Below are 10,328 nucleotides of genomic sequence, written 5' to 3'. Positions count from 1 at the left end.
TTTTTACTGTCTTGTCACCACTGTCAATAGGGTCCTGGATGTTGTTCCTTTCATTCTCTTGTTGTTGGTTCTGCTCATCACAATTCTGAAGTGACTCAAATCTGTTGGTTGTTTTGATTTCTGGTGGTGTTTGACGAAGTTTCTTTTTTTCCCTGCTTCTGCCTACCTGAACCCAGCTGTTCTGACCTTCTATCTCCCTGGTGGCTTTCAGTCTGTTAGGGGTGATGCAGACTTCCATGAATTGTGGGTGTGCCAGTTCCTCAAGATCCTGTTGCTGTCTCACTTCTTCCAGCTCCATTTCTAGCATGCTTACTAGTTTATGCAAATCCTGGATCGCGCGGCACTTTACGCACACTTGGTTTAGCTCCGCTGGGTTTTCTCGGATTTCCCACATCAAGCAGGTGTCACAGATTACAGGCTTGAAGACCATGTTGAGGGTTTTTTTTTTTTGAAGTTTAGTTTCTTCTGCAGCCGTCAACCTGCTTTCAAACTGCTTCGAAACTGCTCTGTACTTTTCCACGCCTGTACTTCTCCCACTCGCTGTCGCTTCCACTCGCTGTCGCTGGGAAGACTGCCTCGTTTAACTGCGTTGTTCTGCTGTGCTGTCGGCTCCTCCCCTCGCCCGTGTCTCAAAACGGCGCTGAATTTGAATCAGCTGCTCCGAGTTTCAGCTTGTTTGTTATCAGAAAAACACACGCGGCTGTGTTTCCCCAATGTCCTCTGTTTTCTGATTAAAGCAATTCAAGATGCAATTTCTCCTTTCTGCTTCGAAACTGCTCTGTACTTTTCCACGCCTGTACTTCTCCCACTCGCTGTCGCTTCCACTCGCTGTCGCTGGGAAGACTGCCTCGTTTAACTGCGTTGTTCTGCTGTGTGTCTGCTGTATTTTAAGGTACAGTGTAATGTCCTCTAGCCTCCTGCCTCACAATGACCCTAACACATACAGTAAGAATGGTCTTACCCATCACGGGTTACTTCTCAAATACATTTAGTTTTTTTAATCAATTACACAAGCTAGCTTTTCTAAAGAAAATTCAGAAATGTATTATGTACGCTTCCACTGGGGGAAGAAATAGTCCCTGAAGACTACTACTTACAGAATAATTGCAATATTAAACTATATATATATATATATATATATAATATATATATATATAATATATATATATATATATATATACATAGTGCACATACACCCTATTACTTCAATTTGGCCCCGCCCTCGTATTAAAGACGCTGCAGTCATATATTCGCTTTATAACAGAGGCCGCCTCGAATAAATGCCACTATCAATAAAGAAACATTAAGGGATTTTTGTCTGCCTCTACTAAACAAAAACACACACAGTAAACAAACAAACGCACAACACTGACTATGTACATGTACGCCCCCGAAGAGACAGGAGCCTCAATCTAGCACGTAAATTATAAACTAATGTACACACACACACACACACACACACAGTAAGCACATTTTATTTTATGGTAGCACAGTTCTGAAAGAAAATGCAAGATACACTACATACAGAAAGGCAGTCCTTATGAAGTTCTTATAGGTGGCTTTGTTGTTTTGTTTTTAGTTCAGTTGCAATTTCCATACTCAATCCCGTACAAACAAAAACAATGCGCTTACCACCTATGAGAAGATTTAATTTCAGTTTCTCTTGCAGAAAAATGACAAACAAGCAAGTTACAGTGAGAAAAAAATAATCGAGCAGGATATATTGGGTTTTTACAGAAATCAAGCTGATATTCTGAGGTAATTTTTACCGAAAAACATGTACGTCACTGTGATGAGTCAAAGGGGTTTCGGTCTGTGATTCAGCCTCCCGACAGTAGGTGGCATCAAACCAACTCGGGACTTCCCTTACCAAGATCTCGTGACCATGGCAAAAGTCATCTTTTTGAGGGGCGGCACCTTGGTGAGGGGCGGAAGTACGAGTATGTAACTTCCAGCCACTGGAGTCAAGTGAAGGATAAGGACACGTGTCAGTTGGGGATTGGTGTTCCACTGACTACAGAGGCGGGACATTACATACTAAAGGGAACGTACTACTGTGTTCGGGGTTGGTCCGAAAGTAAAAGTAGGAGGAGTCACGGGTGAAGGGAGAGACTGGTTTTGTGCAGCGGGTTTTTTTTGAAATACTAACATTTCTTTTGTCTTTTTTTTGTTTATGTATGGTCACCACGAAGACAAATTAAAGACGAGTCATCACGGTTTGTTTTGGATTTCACCCCTGCACTCCTTCCCTCACACCATTTTGTTTTTTTTTTGTTATTTAATCCTTTTGTTGTGTATAGAAAATAAAAATAAATTATTTTATTTCTGTACACATAAATTACTGTCTGGACATTCCATTTAATACACTCTCGCCTCACACGTGGTGTCAGAAGTGGGATTGGATCCAGCTACAGTTTTGACAATGTTTAGGGAGCAGGAGGAGAAGCGAGAGGAGAGAGAGACACGGCACCTGGAACAGCTCGCCCAGTTCTTGGGACAGCTGGTAGAAAAACTATCAATATCAACATCAGAGAGAGCGGTTGCCCGGATGTTTGCAGCTCAGCCTAATCTTCAGAAGATGACCTCGGAAGATGATCCCGAGGCTTTCTTGATTACTTTTGAGAGAGTGGCAGAGGCTGCAGAGTGGCCTAGGGAACACTGGGCCATGAAATTGGCACCCTGCCTGACAGGGGAAGCTCAGGCAGCGTATCGAGCCCTGACGGCCACGAATGCAGGGGACTATGTTAAAGTTAAAGAAGCCATTCTCTCACGCCTCGGGATCACGGAGGAAACATACCGGCGCCGTTTTCGGGAATACCAGCTGTCCAAGGGGATGCGGCCCCGGGTTGCGGGACAATATCTTTTAGATCAGTGCACCCGGTGGCTGCGGCCAGAAGAACATACACCCCAAGAACTGGTGCAGAAAATAGTTATAGAACAGTTTGCGTCTATACTACCGCCAGGGAATCGAGAGTGGATTAAGAGGAATAGACCTACCACTCTCGAGGATGCCCTCCTCCTGGCGGAGGCCTACGAAGACGCAAACGAAGGTGCCGGGTCAGACCCCACTCCTGCCCCTAAACTAACTCGGACCAACCAACCAATGAAGCCCAGAGGGGGTAACCGGACCTTCAGACCATGGAGGTCAAGGTTAGCCCCATCCTGGGCGAGAGAGAATCCCCCTAACCTGCCGGTCGCGGACTCGCAGGACAGATTAACTCCGTTGATGCCTCCTAACCAAGTGTGCTACCAATGTAATGAGCCTGGACACATTGCCAGGAATTGTCCAGTAATAAAGGTGGACCTGGCGACAAGATCCTGGTCAGCAGTAACAGGTAGGAACACTGGGGAATGTCGGGAGGGCCCTTATCAGTTAAGAGTACAGGTCGGGGGAAAGAGTACTTACGCATTTGCGGACTCTGGGTGTGCACAAACATTGATTCGGCAAGCTCTCTTGGATGGGGTAGCCTGGGAGCCACAGGGTAAAGTGGCTATCTCCTGTATTCATGGAGAAACTCGGGTTTATCCCACCACTAAAGTTAGACTTATTGTAGGTGATTATTCAGCTTGCGTTAAAGTGGCTGTAGCGCAATGTTTACCATACCCTGTTCTCCTGGGAAGAGACTGGCCGTTTTTTGATCGTATTTTAGGTCGGGAAATGGTCTTAGTTTCTACCAGGGGACAATTAAAGCAACAGGAGAAAACAATTGGCGAGATTTTTCCGTTGCAATCCGACCTGTTTAACCCTAAAATCCGCCCAAGAAAAACAAAAAGAGAGCGTCGGGTGGAAAAATATGAGGGAACTCTGAGACGACAAGGGGAGGGGTCTGACACAAAAGTAAACCAATCGCTGAAACGGCAAGGAAAGGGAGTAGGTATTCAGTGTAACCGGGGCTGCGAGGTTACTGAGGTGGAAGGTCATGTAATAAAAGACACTCCTCTCTGTGTACCTAACCATTGGGACCGAGATATTGACTTGGGATATGAACAACAAAATGATCCCACGTTACAGTATGCTTGGAAACGGGTTAGATATATCGAGGGGAAGGATATGCAGGAAGGACAACCGGTGGTATTTCCGCATTTTTCTGTATCTGGGCACTTATTATATAGAATAACCCGGGCTCCCGGGACGGGACAGCTCGTAAAACAGTTATTGGTTCCTAGGCCTTTTCAGTCAGAAGTCATGAGATTGGCGCATGACATTCCATTTTCAGGTCATTTGGGAACTGAAAAGACTCAGGAACGAATTCTGGCCCGGTTTTTTTGGCCTGGGGTTTATGGTCTGGTGCGGAAGTATGTATCGGAGTGTCCTGAATGTCAATTAGCTGCCCCTAAGTCAGTTCGCCCCGCACCTCTGGTTCCACTTCCAATTATTGGGGTACCGTTTGAAAGGATTGGTGTAGATTTAGTAGGCCCTCTGGAGGGAACAGAGTCAGGATATCGGTATATTTTAGTAGTAGTGGACTACGCAACGAGATATCCAGAAGCTGTTCCCTTACGCTCTATGAATGCAATAGCTGTAGCGAATGAATTGGTAAAAATATTCTCTAGGGTGGGAATCCCGAAAGAAATTCTCACTGATCAGGGCACTAATTTTATGTCAGACTGTATTCAGCAACTATATAAATTATTGAAAATTCGTTCAATTAGAACCTCAGTTTTTCATCCACAAACGGATGGGCTTGTTGAACGATTTAATCAGACTTTGAAAAATATGTTGCGCCGCTTTGTAGATCAAGAAAAACGCAATTGGGCTAAACTGCTTCCCTACTTGCTCTTTGCAGTTCGCGAGGTACCACAATCCTCAACGGGGTTTTCCCCGTTTGAGCTCTTGTACGGTCGGCAGCCGCGGGGTATCTTGGATCTCATAAGAGAAGGCTGGGAAGAACAGTCAAAGGAGTCTAAAAATGTAGTAAAATACGTGTTGCAGTTACGCGATCGCTTAGAATTAGTCGGTCGATTGGCACATGACAATCTCAAAGCGGCACAGCAGAAGCAGCAACAAAGCTACAATAAAAATGCAAGAATTCGGAACTTTCGACCTGGAGATAAAGTGTTGTTATTGTTGCCCTCATCGGAATCTAAGTTGTTTGCTAAATGGCAGGGTCCCTTTCAGGTTATTCGAGCAATTGGTAAAGTCAATTATGAGATCCGACAGCCTGGGCGTCGGAAAGAAAGTCAAATTTATCATGTTAATCTCCTGAAACCGTGGAAAGAACGGGAAGTCCATTTTATATCTCCTGTACAGGAGGGAGAGGATTTTGGACCCTCAATTGAGTCAGAGTCAGCAATTGAGGTCCCGATGGGGGAACAATTAACTCCTGATCAGCGTGAAGAGGTAAGCAATCTAATTAAAATGTTCAGTGATGTGTTTTCTAACGTGCCTGGAAGAACGCATTTGATCGAACATGCTATTATCACTCCGCCAGGTCTAAGAGTTAGACAGAGACCGTATCGCATTCCAGAGAGTCGGAGAGATTCTGTTCGAAGGGAGGTGGAGTGTATGTTGAAACTTGGGGTAATTGAACCTTCCCGAAGTGAGTGGTGTAGCCCAATAGTACCAATAGACAAGCCAGATGGGTCACTACGATTATGTATCGATTTTAGGAGGGTGAATGCTATCTCCAAGTTTGATGCATATCCCATGCCTCGAGTAGATGAACTCTTAGACAAACTGGGGCAAGCTCGGTTTATTTCAACTCTGGATCTGACGAAAGGATATTGGCAAATTCCATTAACGAAAGCCTCTCGTGAGAAAACGGCATTTTCAACCCCAGAGGGTCTTTTTCAATTTTGTACTATGCCGTTCGGACTTCATGGAGCGCCTGCTACTTTTCAGAGACTAATGGACAGGGTTTTACAACCTCATCGAGAGTATGCAGCTGCGTATATCGATGATGTAGTCATTTATAGTTCTTCCTGGAGAGAACATTTGACTAGATTAGAAGCCGTCTTACAGTCTCTGAGGAGGGCGGGGCTCACAGCGAACATGGCAAAGTGCGCTATTGGAAAAGAAGAAACTAAATATTTAGGTTTCATAATGGGTAAGGGTAGAGTGAAACCGTTGGTTTCAAAAGTCCAGGCTTTGTTGGATTCACCGGTACCTACCACGAAAACCCAGGTGAGATCACTGTTAGGGTTGGCTGGTTATTACCGCCGCTTTATTCCACACTTTTCCACTATAGCCGCCCCTCTCACTGATCTCACTAAAAAGAACGCTCCAAATAAAGTTAAGTGGAGTGCAGAGTGTCAGACAGCCTTTGAATCTATTAAAACTAATTTGAGTCAGGCCCCAGCATTAATAAGCCCGGATTTCAGCCGAGAGTTCGTCCTGCAGACAGATGCATCGCAGACTGGTCTGGGGGCGGTTCTGTCCCAGGAGAGAGATGGTATAGAACACCCGATACTATACATCAGTCGGAAGTTACTGCCCAGAGAACAGAGGTATTCGGTAGTGGAGAAAGAATGCCTGGCAGTGAAATGGGCAGTGGAATCTTTAAAATACTATCTTCTGGGACGACCCTTTGTACTCATCACAGATCACGCTTCTTTAAAGTGGTTAGACACGATGAAGGATTCAAACGCTAGGATTACGCGGTGGTACCTGGCGCTCCAACCCTTCGCCTTTCAAATAAGGTATCGTGCGGGTAAGTTACATCAAAATGCTGATTTTTTTTCCCGGGAGGGAGGTAAAAGGGAAGGGTTAGAGGTTTCCGAGTGTTCCTTCGGCTCCACTCTGAGGGGTGGGATATGTGATGAGTCAAAGGGGTTTCGGTCTGTGATTCAGCCTCCCGACAGTAGATGGCATCAAACCAACTCGGGACTTCCCTTACCAAGATCTCGTGACCATGGCAAAAGTCATCTTTTGAGGGGCGGCACCTTGGTGAGGGGCGGAAGTACGAGTATGTAACTTCCAGCCACTGGAGTCAAGTGAAGGAAAAGGACACGTGTCGGTTGGGGATTGGTGTTCCACTGACTACAGAGGCGGGACATTACATACTAAAGGGAACGTACTACTGTGTTCGGGGTTGGTCCGAAAGTAAAAGTAGGAGGAGTCACGGGTGAAGGGAGAGACTGGTTTTGTGCAGCGGGTTTTTTTTGAAATACTAACATTTCTTTTGTCTTTTTTTTGTTTATGGTCACCACGAAGACAAATTAAAGACGAGTCATCAGTTTGTTTTGGATTTCACCCCTGCACTCCTTCCCTCACACCATTTTGTTTTTTTGTTTGTTATTTAATCCTTTTGTTGTGTATAGAAAATAAAAATAAATTATTTTATTTCTGTACACATAAATTACTGTCTGGACATTCCATTTAATACACTCTCGCCTCACAGTCACACTCAGACTGTTGGGAACCTAAATTACCCGCCCACTTAATGGGCGGGGAATTACACACACGTTTTCACTGATTCGGACTAAGTTCACAAAGGCTCTAGTGTTACAAAAAAAAAGAATTGACATACTTACATGAATCAGTATGAAAAAAATGATCACATCTTTATTGTTATCCAAAAAATCCACAATACTGACGAAGTAAAGGAAAACTGACTTATAACAAAAAGTAAAAATAAGTTATGGTAAACATAGAAATGTGTTGAAACATATTGAATAGACACTAGCGTACTATAAAATAAAAACAGAGCAAATGCATGAAATCTAAAAATATCATGGCAATTTTTTTTTTTTTTTTAAATACTGTGAGGTATACAGAGGTATTCAATCTCAACATCTGGATCGATATACTAGACGGCACTCCTCCTCTTCCTCCTCCTACAAAACCAAAAAGTTAATCGATTAACTTCAGCTACAATTTTAAATACCTGTAGAAAAAATAAAAGATTGTAAAAGAATACATTTTATTTTTGTTATTATATAAACCTAAACATGATTGCTGTTTACTCCTTAACAGTGTACATAATAAAATGTAGGAATTATGGTGCTAAAATGAAATTTACTTCAACTGTCATTCATCTACATAAAAGTACTCCATATAGTAAAAAGAAAAGCTTAATAGAGCATACCCAGAGCGTATTTTACGTTTCAATATTATGAATTTTTTTTTTTTTTTTTTAAAAGCCCAGAGAAAAGCATCAAGCAACTCACTTAGATGGCTGATTTTCTTGTGATTTCTGAAAAACTCCAGCAGGTTTTTCATTTCGGATCAATCCCAAAATGATTCCAGGTAATCTGGACCTATATTTATTTGGAAAACACAAAGAATAGAACTTTTTATATGACTGCTCACTTTTTTTAGATGCACTAATATGTTGTAATAATTTAACATACAATTAAATACTTTGAAATAAACTTAATTTAAAAAAGGTAAAAACAAAACAAAAATATAACATGTTACTAACAACATAGCAAAGTTAATGAACAAACATCAATAGAAACCAGGGGCTACTTTCACACATCAATTCTATGTGGCTGTCTCAGTTTACTTCCTTATTGGAATATATATATTGAAGATACCACACTTAGAAGATAATCTTCTAAAATGTGAATGAATCTCGATTTCTACTTAATGTTATTGTTCTATCTAAACAAGGCCATTAGGAACTGAACGAGGCCTACAGTAAATATTTACGTAGAATACCTGCAGTGCCAGACAGGCTGGCTGTTTTTTTTTTTTTTTTTTTTTGTGAAATCTAACCACAGTGAAAAACATAGGGGCAAAGACCCATGGGTTTCTTCATAAGGTTGGTAATCAAGCCAATTACCCCACATAGACCAAAATATGGAGACATATGACATAACGTTAAATTATAGAACAAAAAATAAACCAATGTGGACTAAGTAGAATTCATTTACACACATAACTACCTGGTAATATCTGCAGCACTTACCTATAGCTACCCAGACAACAAACAACTCTGAGTTGAACAAAGAGAGATTATTATTATTATTATTACAGCAAAATATTTGTTATATTTGAAGTGAAGCATTTGTATTATTGATTGCTGACACTGGTAACAATATAATAAGGAGCGAATTAGTGACAGCTAAATTGTCCGTATACCCGTTACATATGCTTGGTAGTGCTGAGTGACAGCTTTAGATAAACATTTGGCTTTACATTCCTGCGTGGATCCCCATCATTCAATAATTAACATATTAAATCTTATTTATAACTGAATTCATCAAATAGAATAATTGACTTGCAATAATACTAAATTGTTGTCACATAGCTTTTCACTTATAGCTCGCCACTGACATAAATTAAATGAAAACTTTTTTGTTTTACCTCTTTGGCTTCGTGGCCTGGATTGTTTCTGCTCCTTTTTGGAGGAATCTGAAAATTATTTGAATAACTGTGAAATAGTAATAGTGTAACAGCTGAAAGAAGATATTAGACACATACCAATGTAACAGTGTAGGCCTATATATGAAGAACAAGTTCAGAATATAGGCTATTACAAAAAGTTGGCCCAGAATTTGGGCTATTTAAAAAATTTAGAATAACTCAGAAAGTTATAAAACAAAGAAAACACAAACTAAGAATTGTATTGATGCATAACAAAAAAATAAATAAAAAATCAACCAATAATTACATTTGTGAATAACATGATACATTAAAGGAAGGAATGTACAGCTGCAAACTGGACAGTGTTTGGTTTGAAATGGCAGGATGTGGAACCCAAGGTGATGTAATGAGTTCATGAAAAACACAGTTTAGGTCATGAATTGTTGATTATTCTTCATAAGTTAACATTTTATAGCAATTACTGGTTTGAAAACATTATTATTATTATTGTTTTCAAACCTGAGGTCCAAATGGACTATAAGACCTCCAAGCTTCTTGGTCTAGTAAACCATTTGTAAAAATAAAGTTTACAATAGGTTTGCAACACTTTGCAATATCTTTGCACAATTAGTAAATCACATTTGTCGTGCATTGGAAAGCCTGCCTTTTTGTCGATTTGGGAACTTTCTGTTTTGTATGGGGCGCCTTTGTGTCATGCACCATTTTGTCCATGAAAGGGCTTTTGTGCACAAAATACATTACAACATGCATTTCATCCCACAAAAAGAAAAACAAATGTATTTCATTTCATCCACAAAAGGCAAAATTCAATTTATATAATGTAACAATATAAACTTTTAGAAATTTACATTGAAATAAATTGAAAAATGAGATTATTTTTTTTTTTTTTTTAACTGTGTTGCCACAACAATGTGGAACACCTCGGCGGCATTAGTAAGCCTATTAATTGTAGTACTGCTGGAAATCATATAAATAATGATAATAATAAAAACAGACCTAATAACCCGCAATCAAGGAACTGCAATCCAATCTCGATTACTGACAAAGAATGAACCAC

This window comes from Polyodon spathula, chromosome 35 (assembly GCF_017654505.1).
Source record: "Polyodon spathula isolate WHYD16114869_AA chromosome 35, ASM1765450v1, whole genome shotgun sequence".
NCBI lineage: Eukaryota > Metazoa > Chordata > Actinopteri > Acipenseriformes > Polyodontidae > Polyodon > Polyodon spathula.
Note: the sequence above shows the minus strand (reverse complement) of the source record.